Source organism: Suncus etruscus, chromosome X (assembly GCF_024139225.1).
Source record: "Suncus etruscus isolate mSunEtr1 chromosome X, mSunEtr1.pri.cur, whole genome shotgun sequence".
Lineage (NCBI taxonomy): Eukaryota > Metazoa > Chordata > Mammalia > Eulipotyphla > Soricidae > Suncus > Suncus etruscus.
Genome location: NC_064868.1, coordinates 51,398,421 through 51,417,930, shown reverse-complemented (window position 1 = coordinate 51,417,930; position 19,510 = coordinate 51,398,421). Strand labels below are relative to the sequence as shown.

The 19,510-nt window shown below is 40.4% G+C and overlaps 1 protein-coding gene across 1 annotated transcript in view; it reads right to left on the bottom strand.

Annotated features, from left to right (window-relative positions):
- PHF8 (PHD finger protein 8) overlaps positions 1-19,510 on the bottom strand; it is a 142,419-nt gene that overhangs the window by 21,225 nt on the left and 101,684 nt on the right. The window lies entirely within an intron of this gene.

The window sequence follows — 19,510 nt, the reverse complement described above, 5'->3', positions numbered from 1 at the left end:
CCCAGAACAGATAAATGGATAAAGAAACTACAGTTAATCTGTACAATGGAATACTATGCAGCTGTTAGGAAAAATGAAGTGATGAAATTTGTTTATGCATGGATGGATATGGAGATAATTGAGTAAAGTAAGTCATAAGGAGAGGGACATAGAAAACTCTTACTCATATGTGGTATCTAAGAAAAATAAAATATTGTATTGTTATCCAGAGACCATAGAGATGAGGCCAGGTGGACCAGTCCATGATAGGAAGCTTGTCACGAAGAGTGGTGAGTGCACGTAAGGTAGAGAGGGTCTACTATGACAATGATCATTGGAACTGGTTGCTCTGGAAAGTACTGGTTGCTGAAAGAGAATAAAGTGATATGCATGGTACCCCTTTGTTCACAATAGTGCAAACCACCATGTCAAAAGGAAAGAGACAGAAATAAAAATGCTTACCCCAGAGGCTGGTTTAGGGGTGGTGGGAGAGAAACTGGGGACATTGGTGGCAGGAAATGTGCACTGGTGCAGTGTGGTATACATTCTATAATTGAAATTTAATCATGAACATTTTTTATCCAAGGTGCTAGAATAATGTAATTATAAAAATAAATTTACTCTTTTAAAAATAAATTTAAATTACATTTAAAAAATAAATAATTTAAAAAACAAGTAAAAACAATTAGTACTGTCATGGAAAAGAACACTACTACTAGTGGGAATGTTGACTAGTCGAACCTTTGTGGAAAATGGATAACTTTTCAAGAAACTAAGAACTGAACTTCCATGACTCAGCAATTACAATTCAGGACATCTATCCCAAGAACCCAAAAACTTTGATCAGAAAAGACATCTATCTATGCACCTATGTTCATTGCAGCACTATTCATAATAGTCTAAATCTAGAAATAATCAAGGTCTAAGAATAGGTGACTAGATAAACAAACTATGGCAGATATACACAATGGAATTTAGATATACAGAATGGAATCACTAATAGTCTACAGAAAAGAAATCAAGTAATTTGCCATTATGTGGATGGAACTGAAAGTTATCATGCAGAATAAGTAGGCCAGGAAAGAGATGGATATAGAACAATCTCTCTAATATAAAATTTAAAGAAGCATAGTAACGGACTAACAAAAAGCTAAGAGAAACAAAATATAAGAATCAGTCTGTAGAACTGTGCTTTGCATGACAGTGAGGTATAGGGGAATTAAAATGTAGAGATTGAAGAAATTACATGCTGTTACAGCACACACACATACATACACACACAAACTTTAGATCAGCTTTCTTACACACTTAATACCAGACAAGTACCTGTCCCACTAGGACAGTGGTTTTCAAGCTATCCCTTTCTAATCTTACAGATCAACACTGGTTCAAGGACCAGTAGTTGATGCTGATTGCTTTATATTTAAAAACACAACTTGAAAATAAAAGAAAAATATAGCATGAAAGGAGAACTACAGCATATCTAAATATTTTACAAGGCAATTTTATTTACTTCCTTTACCAAAAAAAATTTTAGGCTATATCCAGAAGTGTTTAGGATTTACTTCTGTCTCTGCACTTGGAGATAACCCCTTGTAGGCTCAGGAAACCATATGGAGGCCTGCAATCAAACCTGAATTAGCAGCATGCAAGCTAAAAGCCATGCCCACTGTACTATCACTCTGATCACAAATAAAACATTTTTAAATATAGTTATTTAAATATAGGCCATGAAATGCTCAAGGACCGTTGTTGGCAGTTTGCCGTGTTCCAGAGGTACCAGAGCAAATGTAGAGAGGCCTTTTGTACTCGACAGACATGTGTTTTCCCACTTAACTATCATCCTGACCATCCAAAACTATTTTTTTCTTTTCAATTTTTTTTGCTATACCTGGCATTACTCAGGGCTTATTCCTGGCAGTGCCTTAGAGGACCATATATGGTTCAGAGGACCATAAGTGGAGTTATATGGTCTGAGAACCTTAAGTGGAGTCAGCAGCATATAAAGCAAGTTCCTAAACTACTGTACTATCTCTCCAGTCCCAAATTCTTTAATATTACTGTAAATCATTTCTTCTGTATTTTTAGAATGATTTTTCCAACACTATTCCGATTCTGAATTTGTATAGTAATATATTTATGCAAATTAATTAAATTATCCTTTATAGCACTAAATAGTTATAATTTGACACATTGGTACAGGCTTTCTTTTATGTTTCCCATCAAAATTTTGATGTTTCCAGGGCCAGAGTCATAGCACAATAGGTGGGGTGTTTGCCTTGCACATAGCCAACATGGGTTCAATTCCCAGCACCTACCCCTATGGTTCCCAAAGACTGCCAGGAGTTATTCCTGAGCTCAGAGTTGGGAATAACCTGAGCATCACCAGGTAAGGGCCCTCAAACTAAAGAATGTTTTGATGTTTCTGTAAAGCAGTTTCCATATATATCTTATATCTTGGGTATTTCATTGACTGTTGCTAATATCAATAGGATTTTAAAGTATTTTCCTCAGTACATTATGGCTATTACTGAGTAAACTAGTGTATTAAGTATTAATATTATTAATTTCTAAACACCTTGCTTTTATCCCCTTCATTAAATTAACAATTTAGTCTTCACAGGCTTGGGACTAATTACTTTGCATTTTATAATTATTTATCTCCTAAGTGCGATAGACACAATAGTCTAAAATCAAGTAGATTCCCATCTTTAGGTTTAACCATATAATTAAAGCTCTTAAGTTTTTTTTCAGTTCTTATTTCTGCTTCATCCCTAATTCTTCATTCTAAAGTTGCTGGTACAGTGCTAAATAATAGCAAAAATAATAAGCATATTTGTTTTATTCCTGGTTTAGAAGAAAAACTTTAGTAGAATGCTTCAACCTTTTGTGGGTTAAAAATCTATTTTGAGGAGTCAGGGCAATTAGATAGCAGTTGGGAGTTTGCCTTGCATGTTGCTGATCCGGAATGGACTCAGGTTTGAGTCCCAGCATCCCATACGGTCCCCCAAGCTTCCAGGAGCGATTTCTGAGTATAAAGTCAGGAGTAACCCTGAGTGCTAATGGGTGTGGACCAAGAACCCCCCCCCCAAACCCCAAAACTTTGAAAGGCAGTGGAGATAGTCAGGGACATGCAGGATATGCATCACATATACAAGATTTCTCGCACTACAAGAAACCCCCCTCCCCAAATACTCTAAGGGACAGCACTAAAGGTCACTAAGCATGTCTAGGTGTGGCCCTGGGCCCAAGAATTATTGCATTGCCAGGTCTAGTCACAGAACTATCTGTCCACTTGACTAAGTATTATCAAAAGTGGGTAATATTTAGGGGCTCAAAAACAAATCTACTTTGAAACTGCAACAAAAATTATTAACTTTCTCTCTAGAGAAATATACATATTTTAAAATTTAATTACATTCACATAAAAATATAAGGGGGAAACAAGAAAATAGCTTAAAGGACTGGAGAGCATGTTCTTTATACAGGAATCCCAATCTGAATTGCTCCCACACAGACCCACATGGTGTCTCTAGGTGTACCAGAATAATCCCTGAGCATAGAGCTGTGAGTAGTCCTTGAGTACTACACAGTGTAGACCCAAAACAAAACTTAATGTGTACTTACTATGTGTTCAAATAGGGAAACAATTATTTATATATTTTTCTCTATTTTTAGGTTTTTGGAGAAAAAACTGTCAGTGCTCAGGGGTCATTCCTGGCAGTGCTCAAGGAATCATATGGGACGCCAGGGATTGAACCTAGGTCAGCCACATGCAAGGCTCCCCACTGTGCTATCACTCAAGCCCAGATATTTTTCTATATACTTTAAACTTTAAAAATGATGTATGTCTCTTCCCAGTTATGGGGTTAGGGGACACCCCATGCCAGAAGCGTTCTCCCTAGATTGGGGGGTGCTGGGAGGCCTGGCAGGCCCCCAGCCGATCCCCTATTTCTCCCCTGGACTCCAGGCCTTTCCTAGGTGCCAGCTCAGGTGGCCTGAAGTGGGATTCAGGTGAGACCTTTTAGGGGCCCTAGGCTATAGGGAGGAGGAGCATTGGGAGGAGCCGGGCAGATAATCTGGTTTCTGTGAGGCCAGCTCTTCCCAGGTATGGGGTTATGGGACACCCCATGCCGGAGGCCTTCTCCCTAGCTTGAGGGGTACTAAGAGGCCTGGCAGGCCCCCAGCCGATCCTTATTTCTCCCCTGGACTCCAGGTCTTTTCTGGGTGCCAGCTCAGGTGGACTCTATAGTGTTCCTCTTGCTTTCCCCCTTTTCTTTCCCTCCTCTAAGGGGGGGACGCATGGGGAGGAGGGTAGGCCAATGCAGCACTGGTTTATGTTGGGACATTCACTGGTAATTTTTTTCCCTCACTGGTCTCCATTTTTAAAAACCTTATATATTGAAAAGAAAAATAAGAGTATGGACTCTCAGGCTGAGAGGAGATCAGTATACTCTTTTCCTATTTGTTTACTCTCAGTGGCCTCTTGGCCTCTTCATTCATTGTGTAACTGTGGTTGCTACCATACTAGGTTTCTGATTAGTTCCCACTCAAATGCATTTCCCTACAATAGAACTGCGGGGAGTCATTTTGCAGAATCCAGAAGGCTAAATCACAGACCACAGGGGTGTCCAGGATTCAGCACCCTCCTTCCGACTATCTCTAATGACATAAAAGGGACATGCATATCTCCTTTGAATATTGTAGATATATTCCCTCAACTGCTATAGATATTATTGAATATTCCCTTAAATCAGGGGTCCTCAAACTTTTTTAACTGGGGGCCAGTTCACTGTCCCTCAGACTACTGGAGGGTCTGACTATAGTAAAAACAAAACTTATGAACGAATTCTTATGCACACTGCATTTATCTTATTTTGCAATGAAGAAACAAAACAAACACAAATACAATATGTGGCCCGTGGGCCATAGTTTGAGGACCACTGCATGGTGATAATTGTGTCTACTGTCTTATGTCAGATTGTTTATTTTCCCCACTTTTTATCTTTTCTTCTCTTTGTAAACTGTTCAATAAGGATTTTGGTGAAAGAGTCCCTCAGTTTAATGCTTATGTTTGAACCAAGTCATGGGGAATGTTGGACTTGTTCTTGCGGTCCCCATATTTGCTGATAAAGCCACGTGGCATTAATCCTTGTTTGCATAGGCACATTAAAATGGAAAATACTATACACACAAATAAGTTCTTATCTAATAGAGATAGGAACACACAAATCTTATAGTGCAATGGGACCTTATACCCTGAACATTGACAGAATGACCTGGCACAGGCCTCAGAAGAATGGGCATACTCCATTCACCTCAGAACCAGGGAAACCATCTATGAAACATCCAAAGTTGTCTACAACATCACCTAGAAGCAATCTGCTACCAGGGAAGTGTTGGAGACAGTGTCCTGTCAGAGATCAATTTTTCTGTCTTCTGTCTTTATGCAGCTTTTTTCATCTAAAAGCTGCCTACGTGCAGTTTCTGCTGTGCGTCCTTGAGCTAACAGGAAAGGTATTTTGCAGCTGCAGGATATTCTCTTTGAAGCCCCGGAGAGAAAGTAACACCCCGATACCATTCCCAGATTTAGGCTACTCCCTTTAACTTCATTCCGGAGTTAATGACTATGCTACAAAACTCGCCCCATCACAAACTGCTGATAGTTCCGGATTGTGAGCTGCAGACCCCACTTTAGGGTCATAGGGCAATCCTTTGAAAGCTGCTGACTTGGGAATGATTGTAAAATTGTCACTCCTTCTCCCTCCCCTCTGGAAGACGATTTACTGCCTTTGTCTCATGGCTTTCGCGCCAAAATGTATGATTGACACGGTCCTTTTACCTGCCCACTTCTCATCCTCTATATAAGAGATGCTGGACCCCAATAAAGATTGCCTTAGACCGGTTATATCGCCTGAGGTCATTATTACTAACCTCTCTCAGATTTTTCACAGGTGTGGTTATTCTTCTAACCCAGCCAAATAAAGGTGCGGACGTCCGAGAGCCTCCCAGCCGATTCCCGCTGGCCGGGCCCCTCCGGGGGGGCTTACAAGACCCCGCAGGGAAGACCCTACTGCTGCTCAGACATCGATCTATTCAAAAGAGTCTTCCATTAACACTGAGAAGACTTAACAACAACAATGACCTGCTTACTAAACAGGGCTTTCTGCATTGCCCTTTAATTGTGAGTGGAAATTAGAGGACGCTCCACACCATCCTCACTTCAATGTAGGATATACAGATTCCAGGCTTTAGATTGCTTGGTGTACCGCTAAGAAATGTTATAATGTACTACAATCTGGGGACTTGAGGGACAAAGTAATTGTACATGGGTTCAGTTTTTATTTTTCTTAATGTTCCTTGACTGTAAGATCAAAATTAAGGTATCAGCAGGGGGATTTCTTCTGAGAACTCTGTTTTTGGATGATTGCCCTTTCACTGTAACTTTACGTTGTCCTCTTTTTTTTGCATCATTGTTCACATAATTAAAAATAAAAAATGATGTATGTCAATGACTTCTTAATGAAATTGAAAAGAAATGTTCAAATTTGGGTGAGTATACCTCCAAGTGATATACATGTGTTCCTTTGATAATATGCAGCCAGCCAAAGAAAGCAAAGATGCAGTGCTTTTCCTTGCACACCAGGGAGTCTGGACATCCCGTGTGATGGTGGGGAGTGGGTTCCAGAGAGACCAAGAGGTGCTTAGAGGATTTTGGGCGTCCTAACTGTTGAACTACCTCCAACCCAAAAATATTAAGGTCTTTTATGAAATTGAGAGAAAAGTACTAAAAATAGTTTATACACACAATGGATGACTAATTCCTAAGTATGCAAATAGCTATGACTGAAAAGCCCAGTTATACAGCTTAACGGACAATGCTCATTAAAAACCAAATTAAAAAATTCTCCTGCTACTGTGAACATATAGAAAACATCTAATCAATGAAAGGTAAATTCAATCAGATGAGTTTCAGTGATAAAGAAAATACTTCACATATATAAGGCCTTAAGTTCAAAAATCTGGCACTGAAAAAAAATAGATAATAAATAATTGAAATACTGTGGTAAGTTGCCAACGATAAAAAGATTACATAGGAAGAGATTGCTAGTTCTCAAACCATTATAATTTCCCACCTTTAGTGGGAGATCAAAGTTCCTCATTAAATACAGTCTTTGGGGGCCGGCGAGGTGGCGCTAGAGGGAAGGTGTCTGCCTTGCAAGTGCTAGCCAAGGAACGGATCGTGGTTCGATCCACCGACGTCCCATATGGTCCCCCCAAGCCAGGGGGTGATTTCTGAAAGCTTAGCCAGGAGTAACCCCTGAGCATCAAACGGGTGTGGCCCAAAAAACCAAATATATATATATATATATATATATATATACACATATATATAGTCTTTGGCTTTTGTAGCAGAGTATCTTAGCCATGTAACAATTTTAGCCTAAGAAAATTTTTTTAAAGTATAATAAAACTTCTTGGCATGGGTGCCTCTGGACAGTACTTTTCCCTTTTCCATTTTTTTCTTGTTTGTATATCCTCTGTGTTACACGTACAGCAGCCATCTTGTGGCCCTAAAATTATGAATAAGCACTCACTAATGATACCTAAGATGTACTTCTTTTCACAGGTTAACAAACGATATGCTCAACAGCAGTGAGGATTTCATAAATAAGTGCATTCACACATAGCTGGTGGGAATATAAACTAGTACAACCTCTCTGGAAAGCAATTTAGCAATCTAAATCGAGAGTTTTTTAAACATTCGTGCTAAGAGTCTGTATTGACAAATGAATAGGGAAACAACACCCATGCATTATTTGTGAAGTGCAAAACAATCTCTAAGAAAAATTATGGTACATATCTATATAACAAATGCTTTCAACTAAGTAAAATATATACATGTATTTACTTATGCATACATAGTTTATTTCAGTATGGATCAAGATAAAATTACTAACAGTGCTTGAAACTACGCCTGCCCAGTGGGGCCCGACTGAAAAATTGTGAGTGCTGCCTGTGTGTGTCTGTCTACTATCCTGCTGCATTAACCTCTTGGGAGTGGGCCGAAAAGAGGCTCCAGAAAACTTGCTCTCCCAGAGGCCTATTTCAGGGCGGGAATGCCAAGGAACTGCTCCAAAATGTGAAAACCTGCTATGCTTTGCAGAAGCCAGGTCCCCTGTTTGTGACGTCAGACTGGGAAAATCCTTGAAACTATGCCTGCCCAGTGGGGCCCGACTGTGAAAAATTTGAGTGCTGCCTGTGGGTGTCTACTACCCTTTTGCGTGAACTGCTTGGGAGTGGGCTGAAAAGAGGCTCCAGAAAATTCGCTCTCCCAGAGGCCAATTTCAGGGCGGGAAGTCAAGGAACGGCTCCAAAACGTGAAAACCGGCTATGCTTTGCAGAAGCCAGGTCCCGTTTGTGACGTCAGGCTGGGAAAATCCTTGAAACTATGCCTGCCCAGTGGGGCCCGACTGTGAAAAATTGTGAGTGATGTTTGTGTGTGTCTGTCTACTATCCTGTTGCGTGAACCTCTTGAAGAGGCTCCAGCAGAGCATGGCCACTCCACTTTGCTACGCGGCCGTGTGCTCTAAGAAAAGAACACCATCAAAACAAGAAGAAAAAAATCACACTAAAACTGTGCTAGATCACTGAAGCCCAGCATTTCTCTCCGGACTGTCTTCTCTGCTGCTTGCTCGGGTCTAAGATTTGATCCTGTGTGAGGCTTCATCCATGGAGGACTCCCCTCCCTTGGAGGAAAGTTGACCCATCCAGAAAGGACGGGGCCAGAGGAGTGTGCTGCCTGCATCATTTAGCCAATGAATACCACCACAACACGTAGAAAAACCCACAATACAAGTGTGACAAAGGGGAAAGAATGCAGGCCAGCATCAGACATAGAGAATGAAGGTGAAAATTCTGATGACCAGATAATGACCAACCAACTAATCAACCTCTCAGATAAGGACTTTAGACTAGCAATATGGAAGATCCTCAACGAACTCAAAGAAACCATGGACCGAGTTGAACAGAACACTAATAAGAACCAAAAATATATGAAGACAGAAATCACAAAACTCCAAACTGAAATAACATGTCAACTAACAGGCCTGAAAAAGTCAGTAACTGAAGCGAATGACAAAATGGATAAGCTCTGGGACAGGGTATCAGAAGTTGAGAATAGACTTAGTGCTGTGGAAGATGAGATACATAACAATTCCATACAGCAGGAGAGATTGGGAAAAAAACTTAAAGCAAATGAACAATGAAAAAATTAGTCAAAGAATGGGAACAGATGAAAATAGAAGTCTATGATAAGATCAACAGAAACAACTTAAGAATCATTGGATTCCCAGAGGCCCAGGAAGAAAATTTCCAGGAAGAATCAACGGTCAAGAACATCATTAAAGAGAAACTTCCAGAGCTAAAGAATATATGTGATCAAATCCTTAATGCTCAAAGAGTACCAACCAAAAGAGACCCCAGAAAAACCACCCCAAGACACATTCTAGTCACAATGACGAATCCCACAGATAGAGACAGAATTCTGAAAACAGCAATATCAAAAAAGGAAATTACATTCAAGCGAGCATCCTTGAGAATTTACAGAAGACTTGTCACCAGAAACAATCAAGGCCAGAAAGCAGTGGTGGGATATTGTGACAAGACTGAATGAAATGAATGCTTCACCTAGAATACTGTACCCAGCAAAACTCACTTTCCAGTTTGACGGAAGAATACATGGTTTCACAGACAAAAAACAGCTCAGAAACTTTACAGACTCAAAACCAGTCTTAAGAGAAAAACTGAAAGACCTAATCAAAAGACACACCAAATTTCGATATAAAGATGGCATTAAATCCCAGGACAATTCTTTCTCTCAACGTCAATGGACTAAATGCACCAGTTAAGAGACACAGAGTGACTAAATGGATCAAAAAACTCAATCCAACCTTCTGCTGCCTACAAGAAACGCAACTGAATAGTCAGAACAAACATAGACTCAAAATAAAAGGCTGGAGAAAAATTATCCAAGCAAACAACACGCATATAAAAGCTGGAGTGGCCATACTAATATCAGATAATGCAAACTTTATACTCAGGAAGGTTGTAAGGGACAAAGATGGACATTTTATATTAATCAAGGGGTATGTAGAGCAGGAAGAAATAACTCTCCTAAACATATAAGCACCATATGAGGGGCCAGCAAAATAATACAACTGTTGACAAAACTGAAAATATCAATAACAACACAATAATTGTGGGGGACCTCAACACGGCTTTGTCAACACTGGATAGGTCAACCAGACTGAAACCCAACAAGAATATACTAGACCTGAAAAGAGAAATGGAAGAAAGAGGCCTAGTGGATATATATAGGACACTCCATCCCCAGAAACCTGGATACACATTCTTCTCCAATGTAAATGGGACATTCTCCAGGATAGACTACAAGCTGGCATATAAAATGTACCTCCATAATATCAAGAGGATAGATATTTTGCAGACTACCTTTGCTGACCACAAGGCTCTGAAATTATTTGGGAATTCCAAAGGGACACAGAAGAAAAACTTTAACACTTGGAGGTTAAAGACCCTCATACTGAATAACCAGTGGGTCCGAGATGAAATCAAGGAGGAAATCAATAGGTTCCTGGAAACAAATGACAATAAAGACACAAACTATCAGAACTTATGGGACACAGCAAAAGCAGTACTGAGAGGAAAATTTACAGCTTTGCAAGCACACATCAGGAAGGCAGAAGGAGCTTACCTGAGTAGCTTAATGACACAGCTAATAGAACTAAAAAGTGCTCAACAAAAGGACCCAAAAATAGGGAGACAGATTGAAATAACAAAGCTGAGAGCAGAGATCAATGAAGTGGAAACCCAAAAAACAATCCGAAAGATCAACGAAAGCAGAAGTTTGTTCTTTGAAAAAATAAACAAGATTGATAGACCACTGGCAAAACTAACAAAGAAAGAGAAACTTGATAACTCCTATTAGGAATGAAAAAGGAGAGATCACTACTGATATGGTAGAGATTCAAAGGGTAATCAGAAACTACTTTGAGAAACTCTACGCCACTAAAAATGAGAATGTGGAAGAAATGGATAAATTCTTGGACTCTTATAATCTTCCACGGCTGAATGAAGAGGATGTAGCATATCTAAACACCCCCATCACTATTGATGAAATTAAAATGGTAATCAAATGTCTGTGGAAAAACAAAAGCCCAGGCCCAGATGGATTCACTAATGAATTCTTTCAAACTTTCCAAGAGGAACTACTACCAATCCTGGCAAGTCTCTTTCATGAAATTGAACGAACAGAAACACTTCCAAATAGCTTTTATGAAGCCAACATCACCTTGATACCTAAACCAGACAGAGATGCTACGAAAAAAGAAAATTACAGACCAATATCGCTGATGAATACAGATGCAAAGATCCTCAACAAAATCCTGGCAAATAGGATTCAATGCCTCATTAAGAAGATCATCCACTACGATCAAGTAGGTTTCATCCCAGGAATGCAAGGATGGTTTAACATCGTAAATCTATCAACATAGTACACAACATCAACAACAAGAAAAATAAAAACCACATGATCATATCAATAGATGCAGAGAAAGCATTTGATAAGGTCCAACACCCATTCTTGATCAAAACTCTCAGCAAGATGGGAATGGACGGGACCTTTCTCAATATAGTTAAGGCCATCTAACACAACTCAGTGGCAAATATTATCCTCAATGGAGAAAAACTAAAAGCCTTCCCTCTAAATTCTGGCACAAGACAAGGCTGTTCTCTCACCACTCCTATTCAACATAGCACTGGAAGTACTCACTGTAGCGATGAGGCAAGAAAAAGATATCAAGGAAATTCAGATAAGAAAGGAAGAAGTCAAGCTCTCACTGTGTGCAGATGACATGATACTCTACTTAGAAAACCCGAAAGACTACCAAAAAGCTTCTAGAAACAATAGACTCATATAGCAAGGTGGCAGGCTACAAAATTAACACACAAAAATCAACACCAATAGTAATAAGGAAGAAATGGACATTAAGAAAACAACCCTGCCCGAAGAGATAGCACAGCGGCGTTTGCCTTGCAAGCAGCCGATCCTGGACCAAAGGTGGTTGGTTCAAATCCCGGTGTCCCATCTGGTCCCCCGTGCCTGCCAGGAGCTATTTCTGAGCTGACAGCCAGGAGTAACCCGAGTACCGCCGGGTATGACCCAAAAACTTTAAAAAAGAAAGAAAGAAAGAAAGGAAAGAAAGGAAGGAAAGGAAGGAAAGGAAGGAAAGGAAGGAAAGGAAGGAAAGGAAGGAAAGGAAGGAAAGGAAGGAAAGGAAGGAAAGGAAGGAAAGGAAGGAAGGAAGGAAAGAAAGGAAGGAAGGAAGGAAGGAAGGAAGGAAGGAAGGAAGTAAGGAAGGAAGGAAGTAAGGAAGGAAGGAATGAAGTAAGGAAGAAACGAAGGAAGAAAGGAAGGAAGGAAGGAAGAAAGAAAACAACCGCATTCACAATAGTGCCACACAAACTCAAATATCTTGGAATGAAGTTGACTAAAGACGTGAAGGACCTATACAAAGAAAACTATAAAACTCTGCTCCAAGAAATAAGAGAGGACACGCGGAAATAGAAACGCATACCCTGCTCATGGATTGGCAGGATTAACATCATCAAAATGGCAATACTCCCCAAGGCATTATACAGATTTAATGCGATCCCTCTAAAGATACCCATGACATTCTTCAAGGAAGTGGATCAGGCACTTTTGAAATTCGTTTGGAACAATAAACACCCTAGAATAGCCAAAGCAATCATTGGGAAAAAGAATATGGGAGGAATTACTTTCCCCAACTTTAAACTTTACTACAAAGCATAGTTTTCAAAACAGCATGGTATTGGAATAAGGACAGGACCTCAGATCAGTGGAATAGGCTTGAATACTCAGAAAATGTTCCTCAGACATACAATCACCTAATTTTCGATAAAGGAGCAGGAAATCCTAAATGGAGCAGGGAAAGCCTCTTCAACAAGTGGTGTTGGGACAACTGGATAGCCTCTTGCAAAAAATTGAGCTTAGACCCCCAGCTAACATCATGTACGAAGGTAAAACCCAAGTGGATTAAAGACCTCGATATCAGACCCAAAACCATAAGATATATAGAACAACACATAGGCAAAACACTCCAGGACATTACAGGCATATTCAAGGAGGAAACTGCACTCTCCAAGCAAGTGAAAGCAGAGATTAACAGATGGGAATATATTAAGCTGAAAAGTTTCTGCACCTCAAAGGAAATAGTGCCCAGGATACAAGAGCCACCCACTGAGTGGGAGAAACTATTCACCTAATACCCATCAGATAAGGGGCTAATCTCCAAAATATACAAGGCACTGACAGAACTTTACAAGAAAAAAACATCTAATCCCATCAAAAAAATGGGGAGAAGATATGAACAGACACTTTGACAAAGAAGAAATACAAATGGCCAAAAGACACATGAAAAATGCTCCACATCACTAATTATCAGGGAGATGCAAATCAAAACAATGATGAGATACCACCTCACACCAGAGAATGGCACACATCACAAAGAATGAGAATAAACAGTGTTGGCGGGAATATGGAGAGAAAGGAACTCTTATCAACTGCTGGTGGGAATGCCGTCTAGTTCAACCTTTATGGAAAGCGATATGGAGATTCCTCCAAAAACTGGAAATCGAGCTCCCATACGATCCAGCTATACCACTCCTAGGAATATACCCGAGGAACACAAAAATACAATACAAAAACCCCTTCCTTACACCTATATTCATTGCAGCACTATTTACCAGAGCAAGACTCTGGAAACAACCAAGATGCCCTTCAACAGACGAATGGCTAAAGAAACTGTTGTACATATACACAATGGAATATTATGCAGCTGTCATGAGAGATGACGTCATGAAATTTTCCTATACATGGATGTACACAGAATCTATTATGCTGAGTGAAATAAGTCAGAGAGAGAGAGAAAAACACAGAATGGTCTCACTCATTTATGGGTTTTAAGAAAAATGAAAGACATTCTTGCAATAATAATTTTCAGACACAAAAGAGAAAAGAGCTGGAAGTTCCAGCTCACCTCAGGAAGCTCACCGCAAAGAGTGATGAGTTTAGTTGGAGAAATAACTACATTTTGAACTGTCCTAATAATGAGAATGTATGAGGGAAATGGAAAGCCTGTCTAGAGTACAGGCGGGGGTCGGGTGGGGAGGAGAGAAATTTGGAACATTGGTGATGGGCATTTTGCACTGGTGGTGTTCTTTACATGACTGAAACCCAAACACAATCATGTATGTAATCAAGGTGTTTAAATAAAAAAAATGAAAAAAATTACTAACAGTGTCTGATTCCACATTTTGCAATTTGGAAAACTACAAAACAGAAGTGGTAGGGAGTCTTATCACTACTTATTTTTAGATACTTTGGCTCTTCTAGAATTTTATGTGTATTCATTCTAAATGAATTATAACTAATTGTATAAACTTGGTTTTAAGAGACCCACATTATAGAAGTTATGTGAGGGGCTGGAGGGACAGTACAGTACATAGGGCACTTGCTTTGGATATGACTGACCTATTTCCAGCCCCAGAATCCCATGTTGTCCCAGAAGTAATTCCTGAGTGCATAGAGAGGACTAATTACTAAGCATCACCGGGCATGATCCAAAAACAAAAGTAAAAAAAATTAGGTGATTACATGTATCACTGAGACAAAATGGTTTGTAGTATTGTCCAGAATGATCATTTTTAATTATTACTGTCATAGTGGTCCCTCTCTGCCCTAATTGCACTTCCCCACTAATTGTGGAATAATGTGGACTAGTCCACATGGCCCATGTCACTATTGTCTCTGGGTATTATTACCAAACTGTCATAATTTTTTAATCCCACAAATTAGTGTGATCATTCTATCCATCTCCCTCTGACTCATCTTCAGCAACAATATTGCAAACAACAGTGTATAAAAGGAAAAATTAAGAGAGGAGAGAGAGAGAGAAGTGAAGTGAAGTGAAGTAAAGTGAAGGAGGGAGGAGAAAAACCCATGTTTCATCACTTTTCAGCTTTGTTTGATTATTTCCTATGGCAGCTCTGCTCCTGACCCACTTCCCCCTTCCCTGTGGGATTACTGTATGTGGATTTATTCACATCTGGCACCTAAACAGGGAATCTGATCAACAGAGTCACTGCAACCTGCTAATTCAGGAAGTTGTGCCTTGGACATCTTCTGCCCTGTGATAGTAACCATAATATCAGCCCAGTGCCCTACAAATTAATTCTAGAATACAGGGCCCGATCCCACCAGACACTGTAGACCTGCTCCTCAGAAACAGTTTGAGTATAAGAGGAATCACAGGGTAACAGGTTCTGATCATGTTGGAGAAATAATAATTGTCATTTCCATGATAGTAGACTTCTTAGAAGGGAGAGTACATTGCCCATATTCTGTTACTCCCCTTTGTTAATGCCTGGCTACTCTAATTGGCCTAGAATTGGAGGATTTGGTAGAAACAAACCCCAAGCAGCCTCGACTGATCCTCTGGCAGCCTTTTCCTACAATATTACAAAGGCCAAGTGCTTTGAGATTCATCGGAAAAATGTAAAGACATCTTTGACACAGGTGCCAATGTTTCCATCATTTCTTCACAATACTGGCCCCATAACAGGGCCATATAAGAAATACCTTATGGGGGCCGGAGAGATAGCATGGAGGTAAAGCACTTACCTTTCATGCAGAAGGTCATAGGTTCGAAACCCAGCATCCCATATGGTCCCCTGTGCCTGCCAGGAGCAATTTCTGAGCAAGGAGCCAGGAAAAACCCCGAGCACTGCCAGGTGTGACCCAAAAACCACAAAAAAAAAAAAAAAAGAAATACTAATGGCCTGCAAGGAATAGATTCAATGCCCTCTTCTTCTGTCCAAAAGAGTGCTAGATGGCTGAAAAGCATTGGTCCACAGCTCCCCTGGCCCTGAATGGGGTCTAGATCTACACAGTGGCATGCCAATACAATATTCCTCCCCTAGCTCCTTCCCTGGTTCTGAATCCAGAGGCCATGCCTTTATAATTGGGACAAAGCAGGGATAGGTGGTAAGTACCTCATTTGAAGAAAAGAATATGCATTTATTTCTACAGATGGCAGGACCACCAAGAAACTCAGTACCATTATATACCTTGACAGAAGCAGAATTTCTTACAAATGATAAAACCACATAACAGATTCCCACTGAAGGTAATAAGGAACACTCCAAGCTGAAGTGTTCCTATAATTCCCCAGATCCAATGACTATTTAAGAGAAAAGGGAAAACTGCAGCAACTCAACAAGCCAACATATCACCCTAATGCAGAGAGAGATTAGGAGTAATTAGATTCAAATTTTCAGTCCTTTTTTGGGAGAAAGTGGTCCAGTACTCACTAGGCTTCGTAACTTAGGAAACAATTATTACATAAACTCAATAATACAGTACCTGTGTAAAGCTCCATTTTGGCTGATTATTTCAACAGAAAACATTATCAGGATAATATTAACAGGTGAAATCTATTGAGGCATAAATGAAAAGTGGTGGAAGAAATTGACCTAATTATAAAAGCCCTGTTAGCATGACAGTACACACATATCAACCAAAAAGACTTTAAGATAGCCATTAGGAATATCAATGACCAATTTGCAGAATAAAACCAACGAGATTCACATGAAATACTTCTATTTCTGATTAATGGTTGCCACGAAGATCTGAATAAATGTAATAAGTCAGGAAAGACATTAAAGAGGAAACTAATGATCCTCTCAAAGACTTGAAAGTTGCAGAGCATGCTTGGTAGTGACAAAAGAAGCTCAATAAGTCTATTATTATTATTATTATTATTATAATTATTATACTTTTCAAGGTCAGTTCAAATCCACAGTCCAGTGCCTCACCTATCACAAAAACTCTCAGACATATGAGACTTTTATGCATCTATCTATGCCATTAACATCCACATTGAAATGTACACTACAGCATTGCCTCAAAAAAGTTATTTTCCAAAGAAGAAAAACTGACAGACAACAAAGGGTTTTACTGCAGTCATTGCAGAACTAAGCAGGATTCTCTAAAAGAGAAATTTGGAAATTACCAACAGTACATTTAATACATCCCAAACGCTTTTCATAGGATGGCAGGTGGAAGGGGCTGGCGAGGTGGCACTAGAGGTAAGGTGTCTGCCTTGCAAGCCCTAGGCAAGGAAAGATCGCAACCGCAACAGAGGTTCAATCCCCAACGTCCCATATGGTTCTCCCAAGGATGGCAGGTGGAAGCAACAATTACAGACATCCCTTTATAAAACCTTGACATGTCACATTATTTGTTATTTATTGTATGTAAATTTGCTATTTATTCTAAGAACAACTTGAAAATATATAACTTATTTTGTTCCAAATCATTATGGTAAAATAGACAGAGAATATTATACTGCCTACTATAAAAATGCTAGGAGACAGTTGGGGCTGGAGCAATAGCACAGTGGTAAGGCATTTGCCTTGCATGCAACCAACACAGACTGACGGTGGTTCTAATCCCGGCATCCCATATGGTCCCCTGAGCCCGCCAGGGGTGACTCAAACACAAAAAAAATGCTGGGAGACAATGCAGGTTTAAGTTCAATGATCACAAAGTTTTGGTTATTTCCACTTATGTGAAATCTTCAGCAGCTTATATTCTCTTTTATACTTCAATGGGACCAATAGCAATGGACACAGCTACATAACTTAAAGCATGTGATCACATAATTCCCTTTTAAAAGATGTCTCCAATGGGGCCAGAGTGGTGGCACAGTGGTAGGGTTTTTGCCTTGCATGCGGTTGACCTAGGACAGACTAGGTTGACCTAGGTTCGATCCCTCTGTGTCCCATATGGTCCCCACCCAAGTCAGGAGAGATTTCTGAGCACATAGCCAGGAATAATCCCCGAGCATCACCAAGTATGGCCCAAAAACAAAAACAAAACAAAAAAAGATGTCTCAATGAAGTGTTTTAGTGTTTTTGTCAACAGAAATCTCTGGTGGCTGAGAGGGTCTTGGTTGGTAGCAGGGTCCTCAGCCTACCACCTGCCTTGCCTCCCCCAAGTTATCATCCAATTCAGGTGTATTTACCAAGTCAGAAGCTTTTTGGTCCCTGATACCAAACAGGACCCTCCCAAATGCCAGAGTCATTGCTCATCTCTTCCCCTAAGTGTTTTCCCTAGCCTGCCACTCATCCTGACTTCCAACTGGCTATGTTCACAATTCAGGTGCACATACCAAGAGAGGAACATTTTGGTTCATGCTACCAACCAGGACACTCCCCGTCACCAGTGTCATCAACAATCTCTTCCTCCAAGTGCTTCCCTCAGTCAGCCAACCATCCTGACTTCCACATGCCTGCTGTCCTCTTCTCAAACCACACAATCATTTTAGGCCTTTTAATTTATATCTAATATTTCCAGAGATATTGGCCCCAGCACCTCATGTCTTAGAAAATATACAGCCATATGGGACCATCCCATATGGCCAAAGAGATAGCACAGAGGTAGGGCATTTGTCTTGCATGAAGGACAGTGGTTCAAAACCCAGCATCCCATATGGTCCCTCGAGCCTGCCAGGAGCAATTTATGAGCGTAGAGCCCTGAGTAACCCCTGAGCACTGCCGGATGTGGACCCCCCCAAAAAAACCCCAAGCTTCTTTCTGTGGGAGGCAGCCCAGAAGACACCAAGGAACATAATCTCTCCAGGACCCACACCTGGTAAGATGTCCCCACCCAACCAATGTGGGGCTGATTCCTGCCATGTGACTGGGCACCCAGAGCCATTATAAAGGACTGCTGCCCTGCTCTCTGCCTTTTTTCTGTGGGGGGCAGCCCAGAAGACACCAAGGAACATAATCCAGGACCCACACCCGAGGAGTGCACTCCACTTTGCTCCACGGCTGCGCTCATCTTTTAACCCCTGAACCCCACTTCTGCACATAGTAAAAAGCACACTACAAGCTTCACAATGGGGAAATTTTGCAGTACAACCTCATGTACAGAGAATCAAGATGACTGCTCTGATAATCCGAAAAGTACCAAACAGTTAGGTGTCCTCTCAAATAAGATGTTTAGAGAAGAATTATGGAAGATGTTCATGGAGCTCAAAAAACGCATTGATAGACTTGAATGGAACATAAATAAGAATCAAGAGGATTTGATGATTGAAACTAGAAAATTTCACACTGAAATAATAGGTCTGAAAAACTCGGCTTCTGAATTGAAAACCTCAACAGAAAGTCTCTCTCTTCACTGGAGTAACAGCAGCTGCAAATGAGGTCTGTGAGCCAGAGGATGAGATGCAGAACAACTCCATACAGCAGAAGAGATTGGACTCAGAAATCCTCCCCAGACATACAATCACCTAGTTTTTGATAAAGGAGCAAGAAATCCTAAATGGAGCAAGGAAAGCCTCTTAAACAAGTGGTGCTGGCA